The sequence below is a fragment of the Puntigrus tetrazona genome, chromosome 5 (assembly GCF_018831695.1).
Source record: "Puntigrus tetrazona isolate hp1 chromosome 5, ASM1883169v1, whole genome shotgun sequence".
In the NCBI taxonomy this organism is placed as follows: Eukaryota; Metazoa; Chordata; class Actinopteri; order Cypriniformes; family Cyprinidae; genus Puntigrus; species Puntigrus tetrazona.
Window position 1 is genome coordinate 10706518 of NC_056703.1, and position 9729 is coordinate 10716246.

Sequence of the window (9729 nt, forward strand, 5' to 3'; positions counted from 1 at the left end):
AAGGTCAGAAAGTGTGAGACAATTTACTTCTAAAAGTTTTATTTTCTGTTTTACTTTTAGGCACTATTTGTTTGGAAATGTTAGGGCTCAGCTGTTAACATTACTTAATTCTCACACTAGCTTTTTGACAAAATGCTTACTGGCCTTTTATACACTTTCTGTTTTTAGTCATCCAAGTTTCTTTCTTGTGCTTTCCTTCTGTTTCCAGTAGGAGCTGTTTAACAGCACGACATTGGGCTTGTTTCGAGTCTAATGAAGGTATGCAGATATGCGTGTGGTTTTTCAGCTTTCTGTCTGTCACGCTTAGGAGAGTGGAGCTGAATGATCAGTTCTGGTATGTACGCCATTACCCAGCATTCCTCAGCGGCCACATCACAAGGCAAGAAAGGAGCGCCTCGTGTCCCTGTCATCATTTCACACCCACCTGACATGTGGAACACATTCTCTGTTTAGCTCTTCATATTTCACTCTGCATTCTCATTATCACTCCATTCCTCTGTCCATGGTGCTGAAAGTCTATTCTTTGAGAAAAGTGTCAGCGATTACTGGCGACAGTTTCCTGGTATTCTCTCTCTCTCTCTCTCTCTCTCTCTCTCTCTCTCTCTCTTATCTTTTCCCACCCTATATTACAGGCTGCTCTCTCTCCTCCTCCTACTCTTTCTCTCCTCTCCTATTTCTCTGTAAGCTCATTCCATTTTCTCTGCGTATAGACCAGAGCAGAGAACTGACACAAGTGACTCTTCTTCTTTTTTTTTTAGCGTGAGCTCATAGAGTCAAGCTCAAGCTCTCTCCTTCTCTTTCTCTCTCTCTCTTGCACACTCTTGTTCTTTCAAGTTGAGCTCTTGCTGGATCCTTAACTGAGGAGGAATCTCTATGCCAGCAGAGAGGAGGAGGGCTTTCTCCTGTGTGTAAGTAATATCATAGCATGTCCAGGCGAGTTTGTTTTGCCTAGATAGATCAAGTCATACCCACTGTGAGTTGGATATATCTGTGTGATATATTTAATTGAATATCTTCTAAGATATGTGAAGAATTTTTCTGTTGTGGCTCAGTAGACTTTGGGTGTTTAATGGCAAGTTTTCTTGTGTGTTTGTAAACGGCGGGTGGGTGTATATGTGTGCATGTTATTTGTGTGGTGTGTGTTATATGTCTCACCGCTGTGCTATGTCTCTGTGTGTGTTTTTGTAATCTCACACACTCCAGCCTGACCTGATTTATTACACACTGACAGATGGTGCATCTCTCTCTCTCCTCATACCTCCATCAATCTCTCCTCCTGTTATCCATCGTTCCTTGCTTTTTTAATGTCTGTCCATTGGGCATTATGGCGTGATTGCATGTTGTTTGGCGTGTTCGTATGTGTGAGTGTGTGTTAGAGAGACTGGAAACATGTATGCAGGTTCTAATCTTTTTTTTTCAAGTACATGATTTGATCTGCATTGTGGTTGTTTATTAGTCTTTGCCTTTGCTTCTTTTGTGCCTGTGTATATATGTGTGTGTGTGTGTGTGTGTGTGTGTGTGTTTGTGTCTGTGTGTTAGCCCACAGGAGACTCACTGTACAGTTGAGAGACTCTGTATGCTTGGATACACACTTTGGTTTCTGGGCAACAGTCAGTAATTGATTATAAAACTGGCTGGAAAGGAGAAGGACAGATAAGGAAAAGGAAGGAGAGACATGCTTTGGTGATTTTACAAATGTGAGACGAATCCTCATGCTGTTTATCTGTACAGCCGTCCAGTCATTCACTGCCAGACTACTGTCTCAAATGGGATTACCACACTTTCGTATGTGGACTTCCTGCCTTTCTTTTCCTCCTCTTATCTTCTATTTTCTGCATTCTTTTCTGTATGGCTGTTCTATTTTGTGAACAGTGTATTGTGATATTGAGGTGGCAAGTCTGTCAAGCGTGTCTTTTACAAGTCTCTCTTTGTGTCAGTCAAAACTGCTACTTTATTCCCCAGATTTATCCAGTATTGTAATCTAAAACTATTATTGTTCAGTAAAACAAAATGTAACTAAAAACTAAGTTTTTATTAATTGAAATTAAATAAAATATTAATATTATATAAATAAATAACTGTATAAATGTATTCTGGTTCAGTTACCAAGGCAAATGATTTTAGATCCTAAATTAATATTATATTAAATATAATAATAAGCCTTATAAAATACTGTGAAAAATGCCACTGTTATCTATTTACAAACAGATGCTGTTTTGATTGGGCTGTATGAGAAGAAGAAACATATGGGGAATAATAAGATGATTTCCATCTTATCAGTGATGAATTTGAGAAACAACTGTCTAGATGTTTACATGACATTTCATTAAGCAGAACAGACATTTAAAGAAATGTTTCTTGACAGCAAATCCGTATATATAAGAAGGATAATTTTGGATTATAAGAAGGATTTTTTTGAAGGATAATTTGACATGATGACTAGTCATAGCTTAAAGTTGAGCTTTGCTATCTCCAAAAATAAATTATGAACACAAAACCAGTCGTGGTAGCAATTTATGGAAATGTACATTAATATACCATCAGAAAGCTAGTCCATTGATGTAAGCGTTTGTGTGTTTGTTAGGACAATTTTTGTCTGAGATAAAACCATTTGAAAATCTCATCTGTTCCATTCCCTGCTATTTAATCAAGCTGCTTCTGGGAGTAATTTTTCCTCTGCTCTCGCTACATGGTTGTTGTGCTGGCAATGATGTCCTCTCTAGCATCTTTCATCTCTTCTTGTTGCAGCCTTTGCCCTTCTGCATTAGCCTGAGTCCTCCCCTAAGATCTAGAACAGTCCACCTAGACACTCATGAACTCCCAGAAACCTGCTCATCGCTGTTTCTCCCATACTTCCACCACGCACAAACTCATTGTTACAACCAGCTATGTAGCTCATGTATGTAGCCGCCCGCTGAATGCCCGCTGGTTTGAAAATAGCAGGCGCGGAGGTGGAAAGTGAGAGATCGAGAGGGAGATGGAGCTACAGGAGCAGGTCTGTTGTGGAAACATCAGGCAGGCAGTCGGACAGATCTGTAACATCACCGACTCCACAGGATCAGCCCGTGTCTGCCACCTCTCTGATCCCAACCCTAACAGCAAACACTAATTCAGCGACTGCCCATACCCCTGGCCTCATGTAAACCAAAAAAAACATTCTGTTGTGCCTAATAAACAAGAGAAAACAGTGAAACTCCACCCTTTTCTTATAAGCACTGCGCTTTACGTGGCGGGTGGAACAGTGAAGAAGAGAGAGAGGAGCAGAGCATATGGCATATTAAATGCTTGTGAAGGAAAGGAACGCAATATGAAATTGTGTCTCTGTAGGGCTATCTTGGGCCAGATCCACTCTGATTACAGCAGATCCAGCCATGCTTAGACGCGGCTCCTGTGGTTTGTCTGCTGCAGACAGACGCTGATCAAACCAGCAGCATTTCTAATGAAATCTCCAAATCTCTTTTTTGCCCTGGTGGTTTTGGTTTATAGCATGTCTCTCTTTTCGGAAGATGCTTCAGACATCACAAGTTCATATGTCCGTTGTTAAACCCAAATGGTCTAGTTAGCTGGTTATCCCTGACCTCTAGAAGAAGCCTACAGAAGGATGCTGTAACTGCACCATCTGGCTTATCCAAACACATATTTCTTAATGACTGCCATATTGAACATTTGTTGTAGAATAAATGAATTTTTATGCATTTATGTTCAAATTCCTTAGTATATGTAAATATGTAAAGAAAAAAGTTCATAAAAGTGACCAATCACAAAGGTGTAGTATGTAAGATTGACAGCTAGCATTCCGTCTCCGGACACATAAAAGAGTGGAGTAGAATTACTGGCTGTAGCATTCTTTTTTCAGAGAAACTGCATGTTAACATAAACATGTTTACTAAAATCCAATATATTATTTTATTAAAAACGACATATAGCACCTTAGGGTCAACTTGTGTTTTGTCATTTATTATTTAGATTTTCTTTTTAGCTTTGATTCCTCTTTTTGTTTGTTAATTTTTTCATATATATATAGTTAACAGTAAATAAAACTGACTTAATACATCTTTCGTAGTCCATTGCAGACTCTGTATATGTCATTGAACAACTTCACTTTCAGTCTTTTCTCACACAAACCTATCATAAGGATTGAAAGTAATGAACATGATGGACAACCTGTTATGTTCACGAAGTAAATGATGATTTCTAAATAACTTAAAAGCATGTTTTGTCAGGTGTTCACTAAACGGTCAAATAGCTCAATGAATAAACAGCTGAACGCGCTTTTGTGAGAAACATGTTTATATGTACTTGAGGTGTTGTAAAATATTGGGCTCTGTAATTGGATTGTTTTCATGGCCTTTAGATAAGATGTCATCTGCATCTGATTATTGTCTCTGGGCCGCTGTAACTCGTAAACATCACCACTCTTCCCATATTTAGACTCACTGCTTCTCAGTCATTTGGTTTAACTATCATCATAATCCAGCAGATCAGAGTCATCCTAGTGCTTTTGTGCCAGTAATGCACTGTAATGTATTCTGGATCATTCGTGCTGTGTGTCCGAGGCCGGCACTCGCTACCTAAGGGCTGATTACCGCCAGAGTCTCCAGGGCTAAATTGTTAAGAGGAAATGAGACGAGACGACTCTGTCACCCAAAGAGGAGGACTTATAGGCTGGTGTGTGATCTGAGACATGTTTTCTCACCACCGATGTAGTTCTGGAAGCAGGCAATCTGTGTATAAACACTCCTGATGCCTTGTGTATCTCTTTATATGGGCTTCTGCTGATTAATGCCTGGTCGGTTTGCTCTAGGAACATTGCTCCTGCGACATTTATAAGGATTTTAGGGTTCTGTGTTTGTGTTCGTGTCTGTATGATTCATCGCTTGTGTGTTTATCGACAGGCTGCTATAATTGCATGGGGGCGCTTAGGATTAAGTCTGAGATGTTGTGTCGGGCTATAATTGGAGGAATCATAATGTGTGCATATATCAGTCTTCACAAGCAGGGACCAATCAGCATATTTTAAGCTTGCATCTGATTGGCTCTCTTGATGGATTTATGTCGAGGTTATATGAAAGAGCATTCAAAAGAGAAAGCCTGGTAAAATTTAAAATAAAAATAAAAAAGTAACTTATTTTTTAAATAAAAGCTAAATCTATGATATCTTTATACTTTAAAATTGAGCAAACTTAATGCAGAAGCTTTTAGGTTTTTAAAATCATAAAGAAATATTTATTCAGTCATTTTTTCTTCCGTTTTTGTGGACGATTAATGTGTACAAAAAAGTCTGCAGGATGTGATTGCACATCTCTGTTCACAATATCGTTCTTGGATTTGAAGAGTATAGGGTTGTGAAGTCTAAATATCTAAATGTGGGTCCTATAAACACTCCTTAGAATGTAAGTTATTAAACCTGCGATTATGTTCCTGTGATTTTGACTTTCCACTTTAGACTTTTGTGATCCTACCTCTGAGAGAAAGTGTATCTCTGGTGATAAAGACGCACGCTCTCTACCCAGAGTCTTGCATTTGAATCTGCTTTTTTCTGTTGATCTAAACTTCTGAAAAGATCATGCAAAGTAGTAGTGACAGAAACAATTAGCTACCTATTTGTTCGCTTTCAGGCTTCCACATCGCACACCAATTAACTCAGCACTTCTTTTTAATTGTTAAACACTGTGTACTATTTGAGAGCCATGCTGGCACGATCCTGTCCTCCAGTGGATTCCTTCTCCTGGTTTTAAATATAGACTTCCTTTATATCTTTCAGATCTGTATTTCCTTCTGGAACTAATTTCTGTACCCATCCATCTCTCTCTCGCTTGAGCTTTGCTTGGTTTTTGTGTTAAAGCATATTTGCAGGACATATTTAGCTGCTTTACTGATCGATCTGCTACACAGCCTGAGACATCCTGCAAGAGTACTGGCTATGTGCTGCTCTGATGTCCTTTTGCTAAAATGCAATTTCCATGAGATAATTTATAGTTCAGCTTCATCTATACATGAGGGCTGGCTTGAGCTTCGTGAATCGTGGGGTACTTGAATAAGAGACTTTAAGTAATCAAAATGTCAAATTGCATGCGAAAGTTGGACATTGGTTGTTTAGATGGAAGAATCTAATGATGGAATCTAAAATGTGGTCAGAAGATCATAATAATTGCACAGGCCTATCTCTGGTGTGCTCTCTGCCCTTCATCTCTTCATCTGGTACATTTTTTTATTTCTGCTGCCAATTATCAGACTGAGTCACTGTCGCCAAGTAGTCTTCAGCACAGTGCAGTAAGTGCTTGCTTGAAACGCCATGAGGGGAAGGTGAAAAGTCTTCTATTTTTCAGCATGGAATTAAAAAAATATCATTTGATTTGGGGCTAATATGGTTAGAAAAAAGAGCAGGCGCAAACATGTCAGAAGTTTTCAATTATAATTGCCTGGATTGGACTATTGTGTGTGTGCTTTTAGTATGTATCTAGTGTGTGCTCTGGCATCCATGTTAATTTGTACTTGTCAGTGTAGATAAACTGAACGGATCTTGATAGATTCCACGTGATGTTCACACACACTACTCAAGGTGACCTTGGAGTGCAGCAATAATATAATCGTAGGTTGCGAGGGCAGGTAATTTTTCTGGTGCTAAGAAAGAAACACACCAGTGACCTTGCCCTGCTTTAAACATTCAGAGCGCAGACACACAGAGCACATTGGGACTGCAGAGAGAGAGAGAGTGTGTGTAAGTTTCTTTCATTCTGAATATTATAGTATAATTTACAATATTTTTAAGGAGAAAATCTAAATCTGTTGCTCAAGTCCAAATAGTCTTGTTGATTACTTGAGACACAGAGAGCCAGTACCAGAAAAAAGAATCATAATAAATTAGGCCTTCACATATTTATGCTGGTTCTAGCTCGATTAATGTTTAGTTTCACCTACTTTTGACACCTGCCTAACATCATCAAATTATATAAATTAAAAATTATAACATTGTTTACAGAAAATGGTCTATTAATGCTAATGAATAAATTCAGATTCAAAAATACTTGTCGCAAACCGGTGTATCATAGTCATATACAGATGGCAGATATAAATAATAAGGCTTTCAATCGATTAAAATATTTAATCTACTAAGACTTAACTCGTGATTAATCAAGCAAATTTAATACAAATTATTATCTTTCTAAATACTTCTTTCAAGTATTTAATACCTAACTGACATGGGCATGGACAGATATCTGTTTATTATTAGTGAAACCATAGCTAACATGAGCATGAAGATTCGACATGTTTCAAATGTCATAGATGTCTTTCAGAGAACTTGTTCATGTCTACTACACATAAAAAAAGAACTTAGAAATACCAGGTTCCTCATTACTTCACTTTATTTGCACTTAGACAAGCCTGTTTACTGCCATACTACAGTGCAGCCATTTCTTCTCTTACCATTCAAATGTACATTTATTATTTATTGTTACATTTGTTTCCTCTAAAATTTCATACTATTTTGATGCAGCTAAATCCCTAATAAAACAGCTTTGGATTTGCTATTTTTTCATTGATATTGTTTCTGTCAAACAGCAAATATAGTCATGATAGTCAATGACCCATTAGGAATAATGCACAAGCTCACTTTAAAATGTTAATCTGCAGAAAATTTCAATCTCAAATAGCTCACACATAAGATAAAGACAATAGTACAGTGCTAGGATTTTCGGTTGTACTTCAAAATTAGAGAAGCAAATATAATATCATTTTTGTAAAGCAGCACTATGTAACTTTTGTGCAGAACTGCCCACAGCAGTTAATTAACAGAAGTTCTTCTACTTCTCTAAGTTTATCTCAATGGCATATACTCAATGTATTACATCGCATAAGTGTATGGTAGTGATTTGGGATAAGACAAAACACTGTTTGATAGATGATTTCACTGACTTGTCGCACATATATATTTTACTAAATATCGCTAAATATCGAAAAGTCACTAAGTTGATGGAACACTGACAGCATCTTCATCCATTTCTCCAACCACTTGCTAGGCGCTTGAGGTGGAGAATTGAGAATTTTGAAAATGCTGCAACCCGGGATTGTGTTTCAGTGTAAACCTATAAAACAGAGACTAAAAATGCTACTGTGAAAAACAGGAATTGTTTTTAATTCTAAAACACCATTTTAAAACGAAATGCGCTATTAAATGGGGGCTTGACTAAAATAACACCAAATTTAGCCATAATTTCATGGAAAATTATATGCAAAACATATTTACACTATTAACATTTACAATAGTATTGTATAGAAATTATTATTTTATTCTTTTATTTAGATTATTTTAGTTTAAAAAGAATGATTCACATACTTACAACGTCTCAAAAATTGACTGTTACAGTGTGTTACTGAAATTTAGCGTAGGCAAAAATGAAACCAGGTTTAAAGCTAGTCTAATATGACCTTTATGCTACAAAAAGAAGAAAAGAAAGTCTGAAATTTAGTTCAGTTTACTAAAAATCAACCCTGGGGCCTTAAAGTTACAATTGAAGAATCATATTTCATTATTAAAATCAGGATAAAGCTTTGCAAGAGCTGCTGTGCGTGTGTGTGTATGTTAAAAGCAAAGGACAAGAAGGTGTGTTCAGCTGGTCTATACCAGTCGAAGACAGCAGTGTACTGGGCAGACTACTGTATCCCTCCCTCTCTCTCCCTCCCCTCGCTCTGTCCTACTTACCCTGCATTGCTTTGCACGAGGAGAAGAATGCCAATATGCTGCGCTATCGGAGTGTGTGCGTATTAATGCTCTGAAGGTTAGCGGATAGCGAGGATGTGAAATCAAGGCCGGTAAGGTCTATAATCGCGCTTGGCTCTAGAGAGAAGTGTTTGCCCTTTGCAGCATGATGCCGCCAGTACAGCGCGACGCCGCAGGTGTGATGCCGATGAGAAGACTAGCAGTGTGGCCGCTCTCTGCACCAGCCAGCTGGATATAGTAGCCCGGCATACTTCCTGTGTAGCGGTTGGTCATGTATGTATGCGAGCGTGAGGAGCTGGAGAGGAGGGAAAGAGGGGATGGTGGAATGAAGAGTGGAGCATGCTGGGGGCTAGAACTGTAGCGCCTTCTGCAGCTCGGGCTGCCTGAGCCGCCTAGCCAGGGTCAGTGCGCCTCTGAGGAAGAGGAGGAAGAGATGACACTTCATCTTTTATCGCACGCCTCCTGCTCCTCTCGCCTCGCACGTGGGCCCGACCGCCTCTTCGCTCTGTCATCTCCTGAACCTCACCTGCCCCAGAGGTAGGATAAGACTGATGCTAAAACTCTGGCTGTTCTGCTTTGATCAATGTCTGTGGATTTTAGACTTCCCTGGCTTCTTGCAAGGAAGTGTAAGGTCAGCAGATCCCTCCCCAGCCCCATTTTGGTGTCCAGAGGTTGATTGACGTAGTCTGCACACTGTAACGCCATAGCTGTGGAGCTGACTCTCTGAATCGCTCTTCGAATTGTAGTTGTGCTGCTAAATGCTGCTGTCAGTACAGGGACTTGTGAATAAGCTCTTTCTTCTCTGCATACAGACAGGTATTCTGTCATGGCGCTAAATTAGAAAATAACCCAGCTAGTTGTCTTGGGAGTTTCCAGCATAGGATGTACAAAAAAATACGGTTTGTGGTTAACATTGCTAGGAATTACACGTTAGTGTTGTACCAAAAAGACTACAATATATATCAGGCATGAATTTTGAAACTTAGATACATAAGTTGATACAAATA